The following is a 23,717-nucleotide window of genomic DNA, read 5'->3' on the forward strand; positions in this document are numbered from 1 at the left end:
TTTGCTAAACAGTAAAAATATGCTAAGCTACTACAGTACTTATGTTGGTGATCTGAGAGCATTCTCACAGCTTTGAATAATCAGGAAAATACTATCTCTAGGATGTGGGAAATATACCTTAACACAAATATGTCACTATATAGCTTCACTTGATTTGCTTTGCTGAGCCACGAGGGGACAGTGGCTGAAATAATCCAAAAGACTGAGCTTCTGTGAACACCAGAATTAAGACTCGTAGTCTGTAGATTATTTATTTTGGAAATGTTTTAATATTTTGAAGTGAAGAAAACGTGTATGGTTTTTTTCCTTATGCTCACACAAGTTGAGTAATTGTCCAGGTGTCTCTAATGACAAAATGGTGTAACAGGACAGGGGAACAGTGTTTGTAGGAAAGCAGTGATCTAAGGGAGTAGCTCCAGGAACAAGTCAGTGCTGTGAGAAGTTAGATGACTGAGTGAGATGTGATGGAGGGAGGAAAGAACAGGAAATTACAGAACTGCAATTTTCTAGGGACTGAGAGAGAGTTCTGGAGCAGCATCACTGTTTGCATCACTGTTCTTAGCCAATTTCCTGGGTACCTAATTCAAGCTGGTCGTGTAAATGGGCTACTGGAGTAGCTGGACCCTTGGTCTAGTCCTTCTTATTCCTGAAATAATCTCTAGGCCACAGTAACCCCTGGGTGACAAGGATGAAGTACCACATAACACCAGGAGAAAAACCAGGTTCAGGAAAGAAAAAAGTAACATCTTTGCTAATTGAGTCCCCTGCCTTAAGCACTGAGCCCAGAAAGTCTCCAGCTCTCCAAACCTCTTCAGGCTGCCTTTCTCTATTTGCTTCCCAATATCCTGCTTAAAATAGTTTTCCGTATTCCTAGAAAATTGTTTTCTTGTCAGGAATTTCTCCTTCACCATGCTATTGTTTGAATTGTTTCTTGAGGGTGCTTATACCTTCTTCTTCCCTGACTTGGATGTGTAGTTTTCCAGGCTTTTTCAGTAGCTGGTCTGCAGTACAAATAAAGGTCTGTTTGTAAAAGCCTCCTTGCTTTGTTCCAGGTGTGGCAGTCTGAGGATTGGGAGATGGGAGTGTAGCATTGACAGTTCTCCATCCACATCCATCCTTATGTCGTACTAAGTTAAACTTGTCACCTACTCAGTGACATGCAGCTTATATCATCTTACATATGACCTTTGAACTTGTCCTGCTACATTGAGCTTGAACTTGTGAAACTTCAATGTCAGAAGGCTAGAGCAGGTCAGAGCAGCACAAGAACATAAGGGACAGTTCGTCATACTGTTAAATTTGAGCTTTATTGCCTTTAAAGAAACACAATTGACTTAGAATTTGCACTTTGTCTTGGAAAAGTTGTGCTTGTGATAAATGAAGTCATTAGACAGAGCATGTAGGGAAAATTTTCCTTTGTGTCTTATTTATCCTCTTGCTCACATAGTGTACCTTAGGTCCATACTTTGGCCTTTTGTTTGGTTGGTTGATTAGGATTGGTTTCGTTTTTTTTCAGAAGAAAACATAACTGTAAATCCACAGCAGTGATAGGTAACCCAATCACTGTAAACCACTTTTCCTTAGTTGAAAGAGAAGATGTCTTGATACTGATTTATAAAGGGGGCTGTATTTATTATAAATTCAATTTAGAGTAAGTTAACATTACTGAAAAGGATATTTGTAATGCTAATAGAATTTGATGGTCTGACTTCTATTTCTCCCCAAGGAATGCATACGTGTGCAAGAGAAAACATTTTGTAATATATTTAACTAAGTATTCTTGACTGTTCAATAAGATTGCTATCCAAGGTATGTGTACATTTGGATACTTATTTATGGGGGTAAAGATCTTTATTCTAGGACATGCTATTAGTGTCTCTCTGCTGGTTTTCAGCACTTTGTCACTATGTGTTGTTTTGATTACAAAACATCATCAGAACCCAAATGAACTGTGTAAAGAGTTGTGACCTATGATCTCTTTCTTTCTATAGACTTACTCAAAACTAAATCTTCCTTTGATAGTGGTTGATAAGGGTAGTATAAGGACTTTAAATTCTTAGAATTTATTTTAGCTGAAGAGCAAAAAGAATAAATTTGTGTTTCATAGTCTGCTTACTCATGAATTATTTTGACTGAGATATATTTGTAAGCCCTGAGAACAAAGCAGAGGAGTGTGTCTGAGCTGCTTTTGAGGTTTTGTGGCCAAGTGCTTTTCTGCTTCTCTTTCCTGGTTTTGTGGCCAGTGGGGAGCAACTTGGGATATTGGCTTATAGTGGTTAAGGAAGGGCATTTTGTCAAGCCTTTAAAAAGATGAAAATATGTAGAATTGACAATAGTCTGGTATATAGCTTAGTAGCTTAGTATAGTAATATATATATATATTTATTTTTTTTTTAATTATAAGGTAATGACATCCAGAAGTGGACAGTTTTCACCTGTGTTTAAAATACAGGCAAAGTTGATTCTTGGTGTGACCACATGGTTTTTTCTAATTCCAACTTGAAAACAGACTTGCTGCATCTTTTTGTCACCATGAGACTCTTTAATACCTTCTAACTCAGAGCTTCTATTTTCCTGAGATTGCTTCAGAAGAAATGTCAACCAAAGATGACTTTGGCAAGATTTAAAGACAAGTGCAGTAAGATGTGAGGGAGAAAGAAAAGCTGGTAGGTTTATGAAAATAAAAAAAATCTGTTGCAATTCCAGGTCTTGTAACTCTTGTTGAAGCTGATGTGAATGTTGCCATTTGAGTGCACTGTTCATGCCTGCCTACATCATCTTAGTTCCATCACTGATCACCAACACTGAAGCTCCAATCTCAGTCCTGGGACAAGCAGCCTCCTTCTGGCTAGCTTGTATTGGATTAACAGAAGGAAGACTTACTCATGCCCCAGTGAGGCAGAGATATCTCCCATTTCTAGAAGAACAGAATGAAGGAAACACATTCCTCTCTTTTTGCAAGACTTTCAGGGGCCTTGTGGACCTGCAGCTTGCTCCTCAGACAGCAGTGGCTGCAGCCTTAGCCTGTGTGACCCGGCTGCCTGACCACCCCACCAACACACCTCTCCCACAACATAAACTACAAAGCTTTAGCATAGAAGGAAGGGCTAAGTGAGATAAAGTTTTACAGATGCGGGGGCATGGAGTGAGGAGTGTTTTGGACAGAAAATTAGGCTCAGAAGGAATGGAAAGACATCCACGTTTTCTGCCTCCTGTCTGAGAAGAAAGGTGCTCTGCTGTTTGTGGCTCAGTTGTCCTGAGGTGTTCCTTTGGGAGAAGGAGAGGACAGGGACAGGTGGCCTTGTTTGATTTCTGGCTTCTCAGTAAGAGTAAGGCTCCAACCAGTCCCTGAGGCACATTGCTGGAGGAGCAGATCTCTGGGAAACAAGTCTTGGTGTGGGGGGAAAGGCAAGAGAAAGAAATGTAGTAAATTATACATTAAATTGTATAGAGAGGGGGTTATAACGTTTTTTTAACCTGTATTTTTAACATACTTTATTAATGGAAAAGTCTTTGTAACAGAGAAAATAGGTAGAGGTTGCAGTTTAGGCTGGAATGTTTCATTGCATAAATGGAAATTTTTCCTTGATGTAGCAGGAAATATCATACATGCACATTCCCCTTGAGGTGTAACTGTTGTACACAGCAAATACAAACCCAAACTTTTTCAGGAAAAACATGAGCCTTCATATAGAAATGGTGGTTAAAACAAATTAAATTTAATCATTTTCCTGGCTGCACTCTGGGTCATTGGCTAGCTCCTCAGGCAGCTCCCAAAGGCATCCTTGTGCCTCTGAGCATTTGCAAGGTGAAATTGTACCATGTCCTGTGGCTCTGCTAGCTTTTCAGTTTGCAGGGGATAAATTGGTGTCAGATGATTTGGAGTCAGATGATTTGATCAAAAAAGAGAGGCTGGGACATACTTCTGCATATTGCTGTGATCAGAGGTGAAGCAAGTAAACCTCTGTTACCTGCTACTGTTAGAAAGGCAATAACTGCAGGGTGGAAATAAAAAGGCAGGTCAGAAACTGAGTTATGCATCCATATTGTCTTGCTGGCTGCCTTTGGTGTGGTGCTGAGCTGTTGTTATGAAACTGTGCCCTGCATTTCTTCATGTCACATTTGATTTGCAAACCTCTGTGCTAAAATGGCAGGTCACTGCCTCTTGCTCTGCCTGGGAACACCCTCATTCCCTCTTCTCTGTAGCTGCTGAGAACCTTTCCAGAGCATGCCTGTGAGAAAGGATGCAGACACTGAATTGAGGATATGTGGAGCAGAAGCACAAATGGGGATGATTTAATACAGAGGGCAGGCAAGCTCTGTCACTCAGCCTGGTGACAGGGAACTCTGCATTTCCCTTTCTTCAAGAAATTTAGTCTGGTGGAACTGCCTGACACATGACACTTCTGAACTTGCTGGTCCTGTTCTCCTGTTTGTCTGCATATCTCAATCTGGAATAGATATTCTTTGATATTGCTCTTTTTAAGAGAAAATTCTGTGTCTCTTCTAAGTGTTGGTAAAGAAGGATAGTATTGCTGAGTGAGAATCAGGCATCTTGTCACTGTCGTAGAAAGGCTCCAGTGCTAATGCAGACCTGAGGGAAGATGCTTTCACTTGCCACAAAGGTGCCTGGAAGGATTTGGAACTTGATCTCTCTCACAGATGTTCAAGATATGCTCTCCTTCCCCTGGTGTTTAGATTTTAAGGTCTACTGTTCTTCTGGAGCCATATTTGAGAGAGGTGATCTGTGTGGCAGTTGAGCGCACTATGTCCCCAAGATACTGACAGGAATTTTGGGAGGATGCTAGGCAGAGAAAACAAGGTCACTTCCTCCTCTTTTGGAGTTGTTACTCACTAAGAGATCATAGGACTGTCTCAAATTTGTTTTACTCATCAGAGACCATGTGGAAAGGAAGAGGAATGCCAGAACACTGATGGCGTTAGAGAGAAGTAGAAGGTTCTTATTCATGGTGTTCCTAAGAAATTAAAGTGCAATATAAATTTTAACACCTTAGCTTAAGTCTAACAAATAAATCTCTATTAAGGGAATAAAAACAGGCCATCACTTACCAATGATCTTGGAAGCAGGTAGAATGAAAGAAGGGATTCTGCCTTCAAGCCAAGCAAGTCCTCAGACATATTAGCATCTAATGGCCACTGATAAGCTTGCCCACTGTGACTTAGGTTACTCCACACTAGTTAAAAATATATCTCTGTGTCTCCTGGGGCCGTTTCATTCAGATCTCACCAGAATGCACTCCTAAACCAAATTTTAGAAGCTGGCTGCCGAGAAGCTGAATCCCAAGTGGCCTGTAATCCACTCTTAAAAACTGCAGAGTCAAAGACCAGGCAGTTGTGGAGTTCCTGAGGGAGCAGAGCAGCAGTGAAGGCAGGACCTGGGGCTGCTCCACAGCCCAGGGCAGCACTGCAGTGTCACAGAGGTGGCTCCATGGCACCACCACCCCAAGGGGCGTGGAGAGTCCTTTCCATCTTCTTATCCTTTCTCTGTCTCATTGCAGGGACCACACCATGTGGGAGGGAAACCCAGATAAACTGGGGTTTCTGACCAGGGCCAGTGCCATGGCAAGGAAGAGGCCATCTGGTCAGCCTTGTCATGGCTCTTTCAGATCTTACCAAAAGGCTTGTAATTACATTTTGGTTGAATTTAAATAACACATGAAAAGCAAAATCTATGATCATGCATTTAAATACAGCAACTACTCTGCTTTTCTGGTTTAGTGAGGATTGTGTGAATCAAAAATACCTTACTCATCTGCAAAAAGGCTTAGTCCCAGCAAATCTTGACTTTAATTACAGGAAATAATCATAAACTACTTTATATGCAATTAAAGACACTTTCTTTTGAAGATATTTTTGTAATTTGTATTTTTTCCTAAAACCAATTATCTAAAATATTATACTTTTTCATGCCTGCAGTGCAACTTTGTCTTGAATATAAATTGATTTTTTTTAAATTAAGCTTTCTTTATGTGTAATTGAAACTTGAGACTATTTTACCTTTATCTAGGTAATTGATTAATAGGTCAGATAACACCTTTTGGATGGCAGTAGCAGCTAATAGCTTTGTCCTACAGTTTGCTTGTTTAAATAATAGTATTAATTTAGAATGGAAATTGACACAATTACAATGGTATTTTTGAAAATGTCGATTTTATGACAGGTTTTTTTATGTTAATGTCTAATCAGCCTGTAATTAAATGTTGAAACAGCTTGAAACAAAAAATACTTTTCACACTGAAATTTAATGTAATGCTGGTCCAGAGCTCATTAATTTCATGGGAAGCCCAATGTTGGATTTGGACTATGGTCATAATTTTATCCATCTATTGAAACAGAATGACAATGTTTAAATTCAGACCAAACAGTAATGTGGCCCAGCTCTTTCACAAACAGCTGCAAACAATCAGTGGAGAATTTCATGGCAGTGGCAGACTTGAAGGTTATGGAAAATGTGTCCTGAAGGATGTGTCCCTGTAGTAATTGCAACCCATGGCATGGGAAGAAGAGAAATGTATGAGATATTTTGTCTTCTTGTGCTCAAAGTGACAGTTCAGGGAAGATCCTTAACCTGCAATGAATATCTGTGAGTCAGGAACAGAAATGTGATAATCCAGCAAAAACAGTTTTGCTGGTGTGCTCCCATGGCCTTTCCAGGTGGGCTGTCCTGGTGCCATCCTCCTTAGTAAATACATGAGTGGTTGATTGAGAGGGTAGGGCTGGGTGACAGGAGAACCATCAGTGCTCTAGAGGCTGCCAAGTCAACCTGCTGCCTCAGAACCTCAAAATCCTGTGACATGACTTGGACAGGACCATGCTGCCCTACCAGCTGGTGGCACTGCCCAGGTGCTGGTGTTGGCACACAGATTGGCCATCTTGGCAGGGCAGGAGTTCACACACCTCCAGATGTACTGCACATTTTTTCCATCAATCCTGATCTGAAATGTGATCTGGGGAATTTATAGAATTAAGCTGTCAAAACTATGCAAAGTTAATTATAGGCTGGATTTGACATAAAAGCTTAGATGCAGTTTTTTCCCTCAGCATTTGTACTTGCTGTTGAAATGCTTTAGCCCATACATCTGTGCAGATAATGCTGATAGGGGAAATAACAAATGAAACATACTTTTACAGGTGAATTTTCCATCAGCTTCATGTGCCCGTATCAAAACATTACATTCTTTTCTCAGCTGTTTTTTTAACTTCTGCTGTGAAGCATGAGACACTGGCTTTCTTTTGCCTTTATCACTTGTCTCTGTCACCCCTGCACACACATCTGGGTAACACACCAGGGTCCCTGGGGTGCCGTGCAGACCCCACTTGGGGCCCAGAGGTGAAGATTCCCACAGTGAGGAGTGGAGCTCCTGCAGAGCTCTCCAGATTTTGCTTTCTTAAAAGCTATGAAGATGCATTGTTGAAGCAGAAAGGCCCAAGTTTCACTGAACCGTGTAAGTTCCAGCTGGAAGATGAAGGTATCCAGGGCCACTAGATTCCTCTTTCTTAGGCTTAGGCCGGCCATTTATCCAACAATTATAAGTAGGTCATTTCCATTAACTTTTACAGCAGAAAGGATAATTCAGTGTAAAGTTATATATCTGTATTGATCTAACACTTGACTATCCTTTTTTCCCCTCTTTTCCTTATACTTTTTTTGTCTTTTCCCAGGACAAAATTATTTCATTGTTGGGGAATAAGAAAAATTGTTTCCTCTTATGCATAGGAAGGAAGATGGGGCAGAAATATATATGGGGGCAGAAAAACTGAGGATTTTGCCCCCCCTTCCAGCTATGCTGAACTGTTAGATCAGCTGAGCTATAAATAATGTTCCTTCAGCCTTAGATTAGTTCAGGATGTAATCCTTCATTTTTGCCCTTCCAAAGGATCACTGCTGAAGCTCTTTCACGAATAGCAGAAATATTTATTCAGACACGCGATAACCATTTGTTTCACTTGTTCCTCCAGAGACACATGAGTAGATCCCATTTAAGTAAATGAGTGCAGACCTAATTAGAGACAGAGTAAAGCCCATGGTGCTGTGCCAAAATCATGAACTAAAATTCATGGAAACCTTATACAGAGTCACCATTTATTTTCTATATTTAAGTCAGACTTTAAACATTAAATGAAAGCCAATACATCCAATGAAATCTTGTATTCCAGACTGTAATAATAAATTTCATGCTGGTATCCTCATACAGAGGAGGGTGAAATTGCAAGTGCATTGACATTAATGTCATAGCATGTCTTGACTTCAATAGATCCATGATTTTTTTGGTAATGTTTTTAAGAATCTTAATTTACTAGCAAAGTAAGTAATTTAGGATTTCCTCTTTCCCCCTCCCAGTCACTGATGTTGTGATCAGCTCCTGGGACAATACTAGCATGTAGTGAGCTGATTTCTCTGTCAGCATCAGCCACCTCCTTTTTTTCATCTGTCCCCCCACAGCCACATGTCTGTTTTTACTGCCCTGCCTGCAGTCCACGGGCTCAGCAGCTGCACTGGTGTGTTTGGCTTTTGGACTCATTTCCTAGGAGGAGAAAGCTCACGTGACTGAGAATGTATCTTTTCGTCTGCAAAATGATCTTGGATGATTTTATTTAAGTTTAAAAGGAGAACAGCTATCCTAAAGGTCACTGGGCAGAGGAGGTAATCCCGATTTACACTGCCCCTGCAGCCTGTGGCACAGACATTGCTGCAGACCAGCTGCACCTGGGGCTGTCCTTCCTCTGCAGGGAGTGCAGGGAGTACAGGTTCATCTCACTCTGTCGTGGTGGGTTAGGGGACAAAGTACATAAATGAAAGGCATAACAAGTTCCAGAGCTGTGTCCATTGCAGAACTCTATTTTTTTTCTCCCTGGACAGTTCGGTTTCATGTGACTTGAACTCCTTCCACTGAATGGTGGCAACACAGTGGTCTTTGTCAAAGTGGCAGATAATGTTTATTTAAGAGGCATCTAGTGGTAGAAAATCAGTAACAAAAATTGATTTGCAGCTTTTTCTGTGCTTTACAAAAGGCATGCGAGTTACACTTGCACTAGTTGGAAGCAAGTGAAGAGAACATAATTTATAAGTTAAATATTTCTTAGTGTACTGTGATAAAAACTTACTTCTTGAAGAAAATTAATTTATATTACTACATATTACATTGCCACACATTACCATACATGAATGGGAATTAATTTTATGTCCTTGGAGATAGAAAACAATATAGAAACCTGCATAAATATTTTTGTGCTCAATTATGATCATTAAATTGATGTGGAATATCTAGTGTTGTATTGATTTAGCTGTAGCTTGAAACTGGGCCTTATGAGCTGGGCAAAGGTAAGGTGTTTGTTCTGTCTGTAGCTTTTATTCTGTGTGTACCCATATTTTCATTGCCTTCCAAAGTATTTGTGGATGTGCAAGAGGCACTAATGTGCTGGTTACTCCCTTTTATTGTTTGCAGGTTTTACCAATTCCTTTATACACACTTTTTCATTCATTCTATATTTTTTCTTGGTCTTACCTAAAGATTTCATTTTGCAGGCTCCTATACATGAATTTATCTTTAAAGGCACCAGTATTATAGTACTACAAATATTAGGCAGGTTTATTGAAGTTAAGCATGTGTGAGTTTCTGCAAAGTTAAGGAGAGACAGGGAGACATTGAACTGCCATCTGAATAAAAAATACCTTCATTTTCAATAGATGTGAGAAATTAAATGTTCCTTAGAAGGTTGCAGACAGGTTTCATGTGCTGGGGACTGATCTATGAGCACTTCTTGTCTGTTAGATTTGAGCATAAATATGTTCATTCTTGTATGTCATAGTACAAGGGCAGTGCAGTGGCAAACAGACACCTGCCTGACCAGCAGGTTAAAGGAATGAGGAAAAAAATATCATAGTTGTTCTATTTTCTTGTAAACCATGCTTATGTTTCTAGTGTGTCTGAAATTAGGGTAGGAAAGAAAAATGTATTGGGAGCGTTCAGAAATTACATTACAGTGATATGTTACCGGTGAAAAGAATTCAGCTATAAAGTTTACTCCCTTATTATTTATTTTCTTCTCTATAAAGAGTCTTTTCTTTCTGTTTGGTGGGTAGGATTCTTCCATAGCTCAGTTTGCTTACACCATCCCACCCCTCCACTCTGTGTTTGTCAGGAGAAGAGTCCTATGTACTATTTGCTCCCAAGAGAAGGGTTTGTTGCCTGCAAGCAGCAGTTGAGAGGGTAATTTAGTGCTTATATGATGACTCTTCAGAGGATAGCTCCTGCCTCTAAGGTCTTCCTTCCTGTTCGTTATTTAATACCTATTTTATTTTGGGAACAGAAAAAAAACCAACCTAAGGAGAAATGGGCACTGTTCACATCAACTGTTTGTGCCCTGCAGATACGAGGGGAATAGTTTCCTTTCCAGAGGAAGAGTTGCCAGGAGCCTTTCAGCCAATTACCACAGGAGCTTGTGGACCCCAGCAATAGAGGGATTACTTTGCCTTCCGTAATGAACATTAACTACTGCTGTGCTACACAAATGAGCCTTTTATATTTTATCTACTTCGATATTTTAAGGAAATGAGAAGTCTTGAAATGACAAAACCCTGGTAATAATGAGCAGAGTTATCACCACATGGTTATTATCAAGAGAATTTTCTTTTTATAACTAGGGTGTGTTAAAGAGGCATGCTCCTTGTTTGCCTTGGAAGTAAAATCAGTCAAGTTTACTCTTGTCAGGTTTCTGAGAAGAATAAAACATTGTTACTGTTTGTGAAAGAGAAATGTCCTGGTGGAGCCTGGCCCACAGCTGTCTTCCTGAAAGCCAGACATGATCATGGCTTGTCTGAGGTTTGTCTGGTTCCACCTTCATCCCTTGTCAGGTTCAGCTGCTGGTGCTGGCAGTCAGTTCTGGGTTCACTATCTCCAGTAAAATTACCTGACTTGCAATTAATCAAACAGTGTAAAAAAGAAAGTTGGACTTGCGTGTTTTGTGACCAGCGTAGACATTACCTGTAAAGTAAGAATTTTTTTGGCAGTGAACCACAGCACTTCTGTAGAAACTGGTAGACCTGGAAGTGTAGCATCCACGACACTCCCACGGTAAGGTTGTTCTAAATGTGTCACTGTTTGTGTCCTGATGTCCTTCACGCTGTACTGGGAGTAGACTGACCATAAAGGGAAGCTCATGTAAATACAGCTAATATATTGAAAATATACCATATACTTAAATTTTATATTATAACATTACATTAGTAAATCACTCTTCACTGTGACTTCTACCTTAATCTTGTTTTCATGTAAAACCCTGTAATCACATTTTCTGCATCAGTCAGTCAGTTTTCACTGAAAACAGCCAGGTGCACAAGGACCTTTGCAGTAGTGCTGTGCTTGGAGTCACTAACACAAGCACAAAACCGTATGTTTGAAGACTCTTGCTACTTCTTTCTTGAGCTTCAAGCATGAAACTACATTTCTGTCCAGTGCAACTGTGGAGCAAACCAAGAAGATCTTGGGTTACACTGTTTGTACACTTAGAGTTACATTACTACTTTGTGGTGTCATCATATTGCAGAAATAATCAGTGTATAAATTAACATATGAGCTTTCTAGAATTTCATGTGGTGCATTTTAGTTTAAACATGGTTAACAGCATGGATGATAAGGTGGCAAAACCTATTTAAATATCTGTGTCCATTTGTCCCTGTCTGCTTTTGATGTAGGTGCTTTCAGATGGTTGTGGATGCCATGTGTAAAGCTTTTGTGTAGTACAGAACTTGTATAAGCATGTGTGTCAGTGTGCCCAGCAGCCTTTGCAACAAGCAAAAAGAACCTAATTGAATGTAAGAAAGCATCTCTGATAAGGGATTGTTTGAAAAGCTTTTTCAGAGAAAGAAAGACAATTTCTTAAGAAGTTTGTGCCACTTTAAAGCCTAGAAAAGGCTTTAAACACATTTGGATTCTAAAGCTAATTGGAAAGATGATTTTAGTAATTGAGCAAAAGAGCAAAGGCACTTAAAAATTTACAAAAAAAAGGAGTGCAAGTAACTTTATAAAGCTACAAAATCTTTATAAAGTAGCTACTACCAGATACTGCATAGCTGGATATTCTACCATAATGGATCTGCAAGAGCTACAGAAGTAGAAACTCTGAAATTCTTCCAGACATGTGAAGTAATGCTTTGCATTATTATGTGGGCAGGGCTGTTTTTCTTGGCCATAATTTAGGAAGACTTTTGTGAGTTATCATCAACGAATTAGTTGGATATAATCATCATAATCTGTTCCTGTTGGGGAGGGACAGAAGGGGAAAAAAAAGCTTACTGTAAAATATTTTAAATGTGTTTGATGAAAAAATACAGATAACTCATTTGCTTAGAATAGCTTATAATTTAGGTGGGCTTTTTTGTTGAGTGGTTCATAATCATAGAGTCTGCTTTAGGAGTTCCTAACTCAATCACACTGCAAAAGTGAGCTCTGTGTATGGTACTGCGTAGGATTTTGTGTCTGCTTTGAGTTCCATACTGAAATGGAGTAATTGGACATGTCAGATTGTCCCATAAAACACAAAGTAAAATTGATTGCAGTGTGTTCTCCATATTGCACACCTGCCTTAAGAAATTACTCTTAATAAGCCTTTCCATGACATTGTAACTGTGTGACATATGCTTGTATGTATATATGCATATATGTATATAACCTTATGTCCATTCATAAATTATTTTTACATATGTCAGTAGGAATCAGAAATTGCCTTCCTCTTGCCCTGTGATTGTGCGTGTTCTTTGAAGGTGTGTACATGAGGATGTCAAGAGTAACACTGTTGAAACTGCAGGCAGTCATACTAGGTGGTGTCTTCTGCCTTGTCTGGGTAAACACTGAGAAGAAGGTAGATTTCTACTATGTGGGGATAAAAGAAATTAAAATTTGTGTGCAAGAAGAATGCGAGTAGGGCATGTATTCTTGGATGCAATATATGCAATATCAGACATAACAGTCGTTACTTCTGTTTCCTTTGTTTTTTTCTTCTTAAAAAAAAATTAATTAAGGAAAAAGACATCATTTAAGTTAAAACCATTATATGAACTAGAGGCTTTTAATTTCTCTTATAACCCATATATCCTTCTACCCAAACAGACTCAAATTCCTCAGTTTTCCAATAGCTTGCAGTTTCTTGCTGATATCCCCCACTTTTTTCCTAGTTGCACCTAAACAGGAAATCTGCATTCTGATTTGGTATATTTTCAGTAACAAGAAGAAGGGTTTATACATTTGTTTGGGGAATGAAGTGGCTTGTTGAAACTTCTTGTAAGTGATGACAATATAACACAATCATTAGAAAGACATCCAGTGAATTTATCTTTAGATGAGCTTCTCAATGCATAAAGCTTTAGTGGGGCCTGTGGTGTGGTGTCGTTGTATAATCACCTTATTTTAGTGGGTTTTGGTCCACTGTGTTTCAGGTTCAGAAGCATTTACAGCAGCATTTCATCTGCTATGAATGACAGTGCTTCATTTTGACATTTGCACTGACAGTTACGGGAGAGGTGCTGAAAGGCCCGAGGCTACATCATCGTTTCCAAACTCCCACATGTTTCTCTCCATTTGTATGAGGATCTCCTCAAAGTCACTCACACACCCTCTTCCAACGCCTTGTGTAACTCAGGTCTGTCAGGTTGCCTGTCCAGCACTCACGAGTGACTGGGCAGCTGGTATGCTAATTGCTACCTTACTGAACCAACCATAATGGCATGTCTTTTTTCTTTTTGCAACCTTTTTGTCCATTAACGTTTTTACTTTGACCACACATTTTAATTATTGTGGCTTTGGAGTGGATTTTGCTGCCCGCTTCAAGCTTTTCAATGCCTGTATACTGCACTGTGCACAATGAAACCTAATCCCCAGCTGGGCACCATCTCTAACAATGCCATATAAACATGTTATATTATATTTCAACATTTTTTTGTTTGATTTTGGCCTCATTCAGAAGGAGTTTTATTGTTATTTCTCAGTTCCTGTTTGACATACTAATTTTACAGTCATTTTCTGGCAATTTAAAGCAGATTTGGGGGAAACACTTTCAGTGTTTTGCAAATCATGCACTGCCCAACATAGGAAACAAATCCCTGTATATATGGCTTGGGGGTTGATGTTTAGCATGTCTGTATACACAGTACATGCTAATGTACTTAAAAGGTTAAGATATGTGACTTACTACAAATCTTTAGCTTTGCACATCACGGGATTGAAGAGCTGGAGTCTGCTTGTTTGCTTTCTCATGTTGAAATGGTAGTTGTCATTACTGTGTGTTATGTTTTTAAAAAAGCAAGGAGGAGAACATTTTTGCTACTGTGTATGCCTCACAATGCAGGAAAAGTAAGACATCATTTAAAGTGGCTATTGTGCTGGAGGTTTCTGGAATGTTTGGCATTGCATGTTAAACTTTGGCATTTTGTCATTAAAAACTGGAACAGAGCACAGCCTCTCAAATATGCAGTCAGGCCTCTTGAGCTCCTGTAAAAATAAGCTGGCAAACAAACCCCTCTAATAAAATGCTGATGCTGGAAAAGATGTATGGTCATCATTTCGTTATGCTACTTTTCTCAGCATGTCTCATCTATTTCCGAAAGTAAAAGAGAGAGAGATGATTACCAGAAAAGCAAAAGTCATGGTGAGGTGAAATCCTGGCCTTGCTGAGCCAGAGAACAGCTCTGTCACTGGGCCAACCTGTGAGCCATGAAATGTCTGTGTGCCCTGGCCAGGTCACTGGTTTCAATGGCCATTAACCTGCCTTCTAGTCAAAGCAGTTGTTTCTTCCCTCCTACTGCTCTTGTGATGTTGTTTAGCAGTGTAAATGGGGCTTGTGATTGTTAGTTTGGGCTTTAATGACACTGTAGCATTTAAAACACCCCCCTGGAGCCTCTGGAGGGTTGAGTGCACTGGAGAGGCAAGAAGAGGCTTCTGGCATTGGGACCATTTGGGTTTGGGGCTGCTGTTAATAACCTGGGCAGTGAAGGCGGTGACCGTGCTGTGGTCCTGCAGTCTAGGCTTCTGCTTATTGGTACTTTTATTTTCCTAGCAATTTTCTCAGGATGGGAATTTATAATTAATTTATAAATTTTTAACTTGTATATATTTTTCATTTACGTTTTTTCATGTGTATGTACTTGCAACATTCTTGTAATTATCCTATGCTTTTTCCTTCAAAAGGAAATACATGTGTTTAATATGTACTGTGTGGGGTGCTTGTGTAGGATAGTTGAAGGAAGAAACAGGAGTAATGACAGCCTAGGAAAGTATAGTGTAGAATATTTGTTTATTAAATTAATAAATTACAGTTTTAGCTAAAAAATATTTCAGACTTTTCAAACCTATGTATCATCTTCCAATAATGATAGTAAAACTTTCTTGAATACAAATAAAAAGTGAGGATAAAAGTATAGTGTAGAATATTTGTTTATTTAATTCATAAATTACAGTTTTAGTTAAAAAATATTTCAGACTTTTCAAAGCCTATGTATCATCTTCCAATAATGATAGTAACACTTTCTTGAATACAAATAAAAAGTGAGGATAAAGAAACTTACTTCAAAACAAACATTTTGGCAGTGTTGAAAATGGTGACTCTAATGATGTTGCAGAAATTGCAGTATCTTTCCTGTCATACCCCACTAGCACTTGGGAGGTTTAAATAAGAAAAATACTGACATGACAATCAAAATAATTTGCTAGAAAGGGAGTCCTTGAAGAGACCATGTGTGTCAGAGAAGAGCTACTTCCCAAATACTCTTGAGTGTGGTAGTGATCAAGTAGGTTCAGAAGAAAGCAGGTTTTTATGAGACTATGTATTCTGTTTTCTCTGTTTTCCAATGAAACACTTTGGTACTGCCCTCCCAGTTCTCTGGCCATCTCTACTGGGCACCTGCTGCTGCTGCCTTAGGAGGAGCCCATGGGTTCCTGGCAGACTAAGGGTGTTGAATGAAGGCAGAACATGAAAAATAGTCTTCTTTCCTTATTCAGAGAGTAATATTTGTTAAACTTCACAACTTTTAATAAGGAGGAAGCAGTACTTCTGTTCATCTGTAGTGTTAATCAATCAGTCTTATCTTTTTCTTTGTGCTGCTTAATTATTGGGGAAATATTTAACTATAAGCAGCTTACATGTTTCTGAAACAACTCTCTGATCATAAATTGTTTTGCCTCTTCAGTTTTGGAAAAGCTAAAAGGAAAAGTGCACTATCAGGAAAATACTATTATTTGGTCTCTAACCAGTAATGTGTTTTAATAGAATGGAGATGAACAGCATCAGTTATTTGCAACTTCTTTTTTTCTTAATTCAGTAGCTCTTGTGTCTTAGGGGACTAAACAGCACAGTTTGTATGTGGTATCTGCTACTCATATAAGCAACTCCAGGAACTTTTTTTAAACTTGTATAAGGTCCTTGAGCCCAGCTATCTATAGCTCACCAGAGAACAGCATGTCCCGTTTGCTAAATGCTGCTCCTCACGTCTTGGAATTGTTCTGGTGTGCATAAGCCACTCATCTGGGTGAGATGAAACACACACATTTCTAACGTTTTGACTCCCTTTATCCTCTCTGTAGGAGCTCAGCAGGCAGGATGTACAGTGATTTGGAAATTTCTGTGTGGAGTTGCTAGAGCAGCTGAGTCAGCTCCAAGGTTTCTCATGGCTGTGTTTTCAGTTTCTTAGATGGTAATAGGACTGTGGACTGCCAGTGATGATAAAAACAAATACATATTTGTGGCAATTAGACATTGCTGTATCTGGAGCTAATCCTACTGTTGTTGTTAGGATTACAAGAGCTGGGTTGTTCGGAGATTTAATGTTCTCATTGTGGCTGTTGTAGGACAAAACTGAAAGCTCATAAAACTGAAGGCAGGTCATATCAACAGACCAATTAAAGGCAGTTGTATCATGGATACAAATGTTTGTGAGCTATATTGCTTACACAGTAGTCATTATTTTTGACCTTTCAGCATGAACTCCATTGATTCCTCATTACTTTTTCATGCAGGATAGTCTTTTAGGGAAAATGCTGTGAGACATTACTTCATTCAGTCCCTGACTTCAGTCGGATTTCTGCAGTCCTGATTAAAACCAACTTGGTTTTACTGGAGTGATGTAGGGGACAGAACAAGACAACATTTCCTTTCTGTGGTTTTCACTGTGTAGGTCATCTAAAAAGATGAAAATGTTTTTCCCAAAAAAGAATACTTTTTCCCATAGGTTTCATTACTAAATTGGAACTTGAGTAGATGATTATTGTGTGCAGTTGAGTGGCAGTTGCTGTAATTGTGTATTTGCAGGTGGCACTGTGTTCTCTGCCAGGAGATAGATGGTCTGAGGAATTTATCTGTTAATGACACAGCCACTGGAACAGCAGCAAGGTTGCTGCTTCGTTTGCAACCACAACCCTGTTAAAACACAGATAACTTCAAACAGCTACATTCACAACAAACTTCTGTCTCATCAATGCCTGACTGATTTCTAGTAAAACCAAGCTTTAGCTCTTCTTTTGATCCATTTGCATTGTTTGCATCATGCAGGTGCAAAGGAAATACCTGCTTTGCTTCACTTTGACATTTCCACTGAGGTTACTCTCAGTATAATCTTGCATCACAAAACCAGATTCAAACATGCTCAGGGCCTTATCTTGTGGCAGAAAGCTGCTGAGCCCAACTGGTGAGGAAGTTTCTTAGTTGTGAATTGAAGAGAAAATGCATAGACTCAGAGCATTTGTTAAATGCTCTTTTGATGTGTCACTAGTGCTCACTGAAACTAAATTCAGGCAGAAAGCTGGTGCTCTGATACCAGCTGAGAAGGTTGATGTGGCTGATATACCCCTGTAAATCATAATCACAGCAAAACCCAGGTACTGGCCAACTGACAGCTGACCCAGCATCCTCCTTTATGATGTTTTTTCTGTCTATGCTCAGTGGAATATGCCATTTGGATACCTTTGTTACATACCTTTAAACAACATTCAACAATCTTCTTGAAAAACACAAATGGACTTATGTCCATACTTAGTAATGTATGGACTTTCATCCATTTCTTGCTAAACACCTTAGTTAAACTGTTGGAAGCCCCTATGTCCTGTACCTTTTCCATTATGATCTTCTTTTTTTAATACCATGGTAACTAGAACTAGTAATAAGTAACAAATTAAAATATGAGCAAATATCAGCTCTTAAAGCTCTCTTTAACGATATGAAAGTTAATCTTGTGCTTCTGATTTTTGTTCTGCTGAAGTCCCAGCTCTTTCCATCAACTAAAATTGGGGTTTCACCTCCAAAAATATACCTTAATATTAGAAAATGCACATCTCTACACTTTAGGACAAAACTGATTGCTGTAATAACTTTTTTTTGCCTGTCTCACATACTTTTTCTTCTGAATTGAAGTGTACTCTTTTGTCAGAAATTTCTCATAGATTTCCATATTATCACTTTTTCATATTCTTTTGAACAAAGCCTGAAGGGAGAACTTCTCTGGCATCATCCATAATTCAGAATTTTACAGCTCTTTTCTGAATGTGCTGAATTTTTTCAACATTACTTTTGAAATACACACACTCCAGAACTAAGCTTGCATTGTTTTATGGTCCTGTCAGTGTCACATAGAGGAGTAATTCTGCTTCCCTGCTCTTACTTTGAATTCCCTTCATATACTGGTTGCAGCATAGCATTGAGAGTTCATGGTCTGTTGTTGTTTTGTGTTTTTTAAAACATTTTTAAACTATGACCTTAAAGATTGTCATTTGTTGGTGGCAGAACCAGCAAAGGTCTCACAAATTTCCTTTATTATGTAAGGTTGAAAAAATTTGGCTTACTCCTAAGCAAAACTCTTTAACTGATGGCAAGGCATATCAATAATCATATAATAAGTAATGTAATTTATTACATCCTTAAGGTTTTTGACAGTTGTCATATCCAATAAAGAACTGAAGTTTTACAATATCCCTGTAGATTGGGAAGTAAGTTTTATTTTGAAGTGTGGAAACTGAGGCACAAACTTGTCACTGGCCAGAGGGTTGCTATATCTGTACTGAATCCACTTTTACTGAGTCCACAACCTTCATTCATTCATCCTTCCTGGGCTGCTTAGGAGAACATATGTTTTATGGTTAATGTCACCCCACTGTGATTTTGTTCTTAAGGTGCTTCCTTACCTGTGGACATCACACTGTTTTTAGGACAGTCCTGTGCAGGTTAGTGGTCTCTTACCAGTGCATGAAATGCACCATGGAGCATGAATTCAGTTGCTCAGCAAGTCTGCTTTCCTTGGCACAGGGAGCAGAATAATACTGCTGGTGTCCAGACCTATTGTTTTCATAGTGCTGCATTTCCTCACTAATGGCTTATGAGGCAAATATTTAAGTGCTTATCGTTCCATATTCTCCTTTCATCTCATTATTTATAGAGCAACTGTTAGGATTGTGAAACTGTATTTTTTTTTCCTTTAAAAAAAATAAGATCAAGCAGCAGAAGTTGAAGACTTTCAAGTGTGGACTTAGTAGTTTGTTCACAGTGACTGTTTTGTCTCCTGTGGTTCACTCCTGGCACTCCCTCAACTTAGCAGCCCTCGATCAGCAGAGCCTGCTGTGCTCCAGTGCCTGAGCTCCTGAAACACCTCACTGGAACAAATTTGAAAGTTGTCAGACCCTGGTAGATAGATGATCTTCCACCCTTAGAAATCCTGTCAAATCTGCTAAAGTATCTTTTATGGTGGAGAACAGACACTAAGTGCTTCAAAGGACTTGCTCAATCTTGCATCTTTTTTTTCTCTGCTGTTAAAGACATTGGGTTCAGGTCAAGTTCAGCATGGGACCTTTTGCATCACGGAAACTTTTGTACTGGAAGGAAAAGCTCACCTCGTAGTTAAACTAAAATAACTATTCTAGAAACTTTGGGTACTTTTGTTGGGCCAGATACTGTGCATCTCCTGGGAAGCAGGTTGTCCTCTTTGCAGTATGTGTGTTTTACTCCTTCTTGTACCTGCAGAGGGTTTTTGCTTCAGTGTACTTCATGCTTTTACCTTACCCTGATCACCCAGTATAGCTGTAGAAAAGGACTCTGGGATGTTCCTTTTTCTGCTCAGGAGACCAGTTGTTCCTCTGATCTCCGGGCTCTTGGAGCCTATCTCAGACTGGAAGCCTTGTCTCATCTGGAAGATGATTGTCATTGTCTCCCCTTCCCTGTCCCCTGATGACAGCCAGAAGTACCATGCAGTTTTCTGTGCCTGCATAGTCTGGAAGTAAAGGCAAGAGCTGTTCAGGCAGCTGGAGCTGCAAAGATGCTGGTGCCAATCCAGGAGAAGTTGAAGGGATCCTAATCTCAGATGTTTTCCTCTGAGCTGCAGTTTCAGCCCCTCTGCTTCCCCTTTTTCTGCTTCAACAGCACAAGGCAGAAAGAGGGGCTGCCCTGCTGCCTGCCCTCCACTTCATGGCACGGCTTGCTGCTTCCCAAGGGCAGAGCCATGGACTTTTTGTGGATCAGGGAAGAATCCAACACAGCCTTCCAGGCTTAGCCGTCTGCCCTGTGCTGCCCATGCCAGCCTGCCACTCCAGGGCAAGCCTTTCCAATTCACAAACCCCAGGCTGAATTGTCCAACACTGCATTTGCTAGGAGAATGTAAGAAGTTTTTTTAATTATTACTTTGTAGCTGGTTTGGTTTTGGTTTGTTTTTTTTTTCCTTCAGAGCACGCATCAATCTCTAGAGGCCTAGAAAATGGGATCCTGTTTGAAATTACTGCCCTGATCGAGCCCACTTCCTTGCCCAGTGATGAGGCCCTTGGCTCAGCAGGTCTGGTGTTAGATGCAGCCCCTGGAGAAGCCAGGTCAGGATCCTGTCTTCTGCTACCCAGAGAGCCAGGGATCCACCACTGCTAGAAACCATCAAAGAAGATAGTCCCTAGCTTTGGTTAGGGAGTGTTTGTTGACTATGCCCTCCTGCCATATATCCATGATCATAAGGTCCTTAAATTTTTTTTAGTTTTTAAGTGCAATTATCAGAGATATTCTAAGTCGTCTTCTCTTTAGCCAGTGCCCAAGTACTTGCAGAGGGGAATGCCACTTGCTGTGTGGCCCCTTCATACTTGCAGTCACTGCCACACTGCAGGGTCGTTACCCAGTGTTTGTTTTAAATGTCTGAAGTCCACAGCTATGCTGGTATGTTAACCCACCACTTCTGTGTAGTCTGGAAATGTTAAAACCATAAATTATTATAAACAAAGTGCCTTTGGGGGAGATTATATATTGTGGTTATTTAAGTAGTTCTAGAGATTTTTGCCTTAGTTTAGTGCTCATAGAATGTATACATGATCAGAGAAATATTCTACAGTTCACTGAAGAACAAAGGTATATTTAACAGAAGATGTATTTCTACCGAATATATGCTTTTTAAATTAGGATTTTAGCTTAAAAAAATAATTTCAGCTTGCTTCATCTGCTTTCCATATGTAACTGTTTCAGATAAAATACATAGCTAAAGGTTTAATTGAATCAGTGCCATTGTATATATACAGAATTTCTGTATATGTACATTTCTCATTCTGATCGCTTCCAAAAGATAGCTAAGTGACCATTAGAATAATTTAACAAGAAAAGATTTTTGTTTTATGAGATGTAAGTTCTCCTGCATAAAATATAGCTTGCTGGAACTAATTTTCATTGCATGGTTATGGTTAATGGTTAAATTTTGCAGTCTATTCAGAACCATTTCCATACCATTGACCCATCTGTTTTAAAGAAACCTTGTCTTCAATAATACATGATATTTGGTCGTTGAAGACAAACTCCCACAGTCCAGTGTATACTCAGTGCACCCTTGACATTTAGCCCTTGGTTTTGAAAGGTTCGATATTTCAATGTCTGGCCATCTTTAACCATCAGTGAATATTTACCATAATAGATAAAGTCCTAACTAAACCACTATAATTGCCAACCACATCCTGGAGGAACAAAGTGAGTTAAGGCTGGAGCCTAAAATTTCTAGGCAGAACGAATAAAGCTTCACTTTGTTGAGGTTTTAGATGTTGCTTTGTTCTCATATGTCCTGGTGAAAAAAACGTTTCTTTTAAAAAAAATATTTTACAGACACTTAATCTTGGTTGTGTCTAATGCCTTTCAATATTTTTAAAAGAAATTCCAAGTGGATGAGTTATTTATGTGTTTAGCTTTTATTTTCCATTATGTCTTTTAATAGATTCCAGATCTCATCTATATTGTAATGGCTTCTGTGTTACGGAGCAACAAAATTTACTGGGTTAAATATCCATTTTTTTTGCCTCTCTGACATGAAAGTGCCACAGACCTATACAATAAATTGCTAACACATTTGTGAGCTTGGAAGCCCCTGCTGTCACCCTCACTGTCTGCACACAGGCTTCACCAGACATGAGGAGGTCCTGGTGCACTTCTGCACACCTGGAAGCACCATGTTATTCCCAGCACTCAGGTGAACATGCTTGGAAGGCATCATGATTAAAGGCTGTAAATGGAGAAGTGTTCAGGCTTGAATTCTTTGTAAATTGCTTCCCTTAACCAACATGTTGAAGCATATGTAGAGCATAATTTTATAGACTTGTCTGAGATCTGGGGTATGCAGATGGAATACATAACGTGATGTCAAAAAAAAGGGATAACCCCAACTGATGTTTGCTTTCCCCCTCACCAGCCTATTTTCCCCATACATTTACTTCTTTCCTTTTTTGTTTCCCTTCTGGCTGGATTTACTTGAATTTCTAGGAGAAGTGGGTGTTCAGGTGGCCAGAGCAGCACAGGGAGTGGGGCTGAGCTTTTGGCATCATGGAATTGCCACCATGAATCCCTGGTTTGTTTTTTGGTTGGTTTTTTTTTGGGTTTTTTTTTATTTTTTTTTTTTATTTTTTTCTGATTTTTGAGACTATAAGCTCCAGGAATTGAAATACAGCATTCTGCACTCAAGAATTATTCCATGGAAAATGTGAGGGAGCCTATAATTAAATACTTGTGCACAGATAGCAGTATTGGAAGAATAAATTTGGTGCCAGTATCTCCAGAAGTGGATGAAAACCGTAAATCATGAAGCGAATAGATAATCACAGATATGACAAACTGTAGCTGCATCTGCTGATTATTTTCTCTTCAGCCTCTTGTGTACAATTAAGAATTCAGATTTAACAGCTGGGAATGATTTTCAAACGTTGATCTGAAGGAGAAAGTTCTATTCAGAAACTTTCAGCAGTTCTTTTATCTTCCCCATTCATTATTTTTTCTGAAACAGGTTAAAAAAGATAGCACTTGACCTGCTCTGCATTGAGATAGGAAAGAGATCATTATAAACTCAGATATGGATTTATGATTAATGATCCACCTTCTAGTGTGACTGAGTTCAACAGCAAACAGACTGAATATCTGTTAACATGTTAAACTTTCTTTGGTCAAGAAACTTCATGTGTTAATATTTTATTTTCCTAGTTCAGGAGAGAGACATCTTTTGAAGGTTTCCTGTTGATAGTTGTGGTAAAAAGCTCACAGTGTCTGCCTGTCAAATTAGAGATGACACACAAGGGAAAGCTGTTAAAAACTGGGGGTATTTACTAATGTAATCATACATCATTAGACACACTGGTTAGCATGGAGTTCTATGTGTAAATATACCAATACACTGAATGGACAGATCTGTGCAGACCATGTCCACACACCAAATTCCTACAGAAAGA

At 39.2% G+C, this 23,717-nt stretch overlaps 1 protein-coding gene across 13 annotated transcripts in view; it reads left to right on the forward strand.

Moving 5' to 3' along the window:
• Positions 1-23,717, forward strand: part of KIAA1217 (KIAA1217 ortholog) — a 354,772-nt gene that overhangs the window by 210,128 nt on the left and 120,927 nt on the right. The window lies entirely within an intron of this gene.

Source organism: Passer montanus, unplaced genomic scaffold, assembly GCF_014805655.1.
Source record: "Passer montanus isolate IOZ18808 unplaced genomic scaffold, ASM1480565v1 scaffold10, whole genome shotgun sequence".
Classification (NCBI taxonomy): Eukaryota; Metazoa; Chordata; class Aves; order Passeriformes; family Passeridae; genus Passer; species Passer montanus.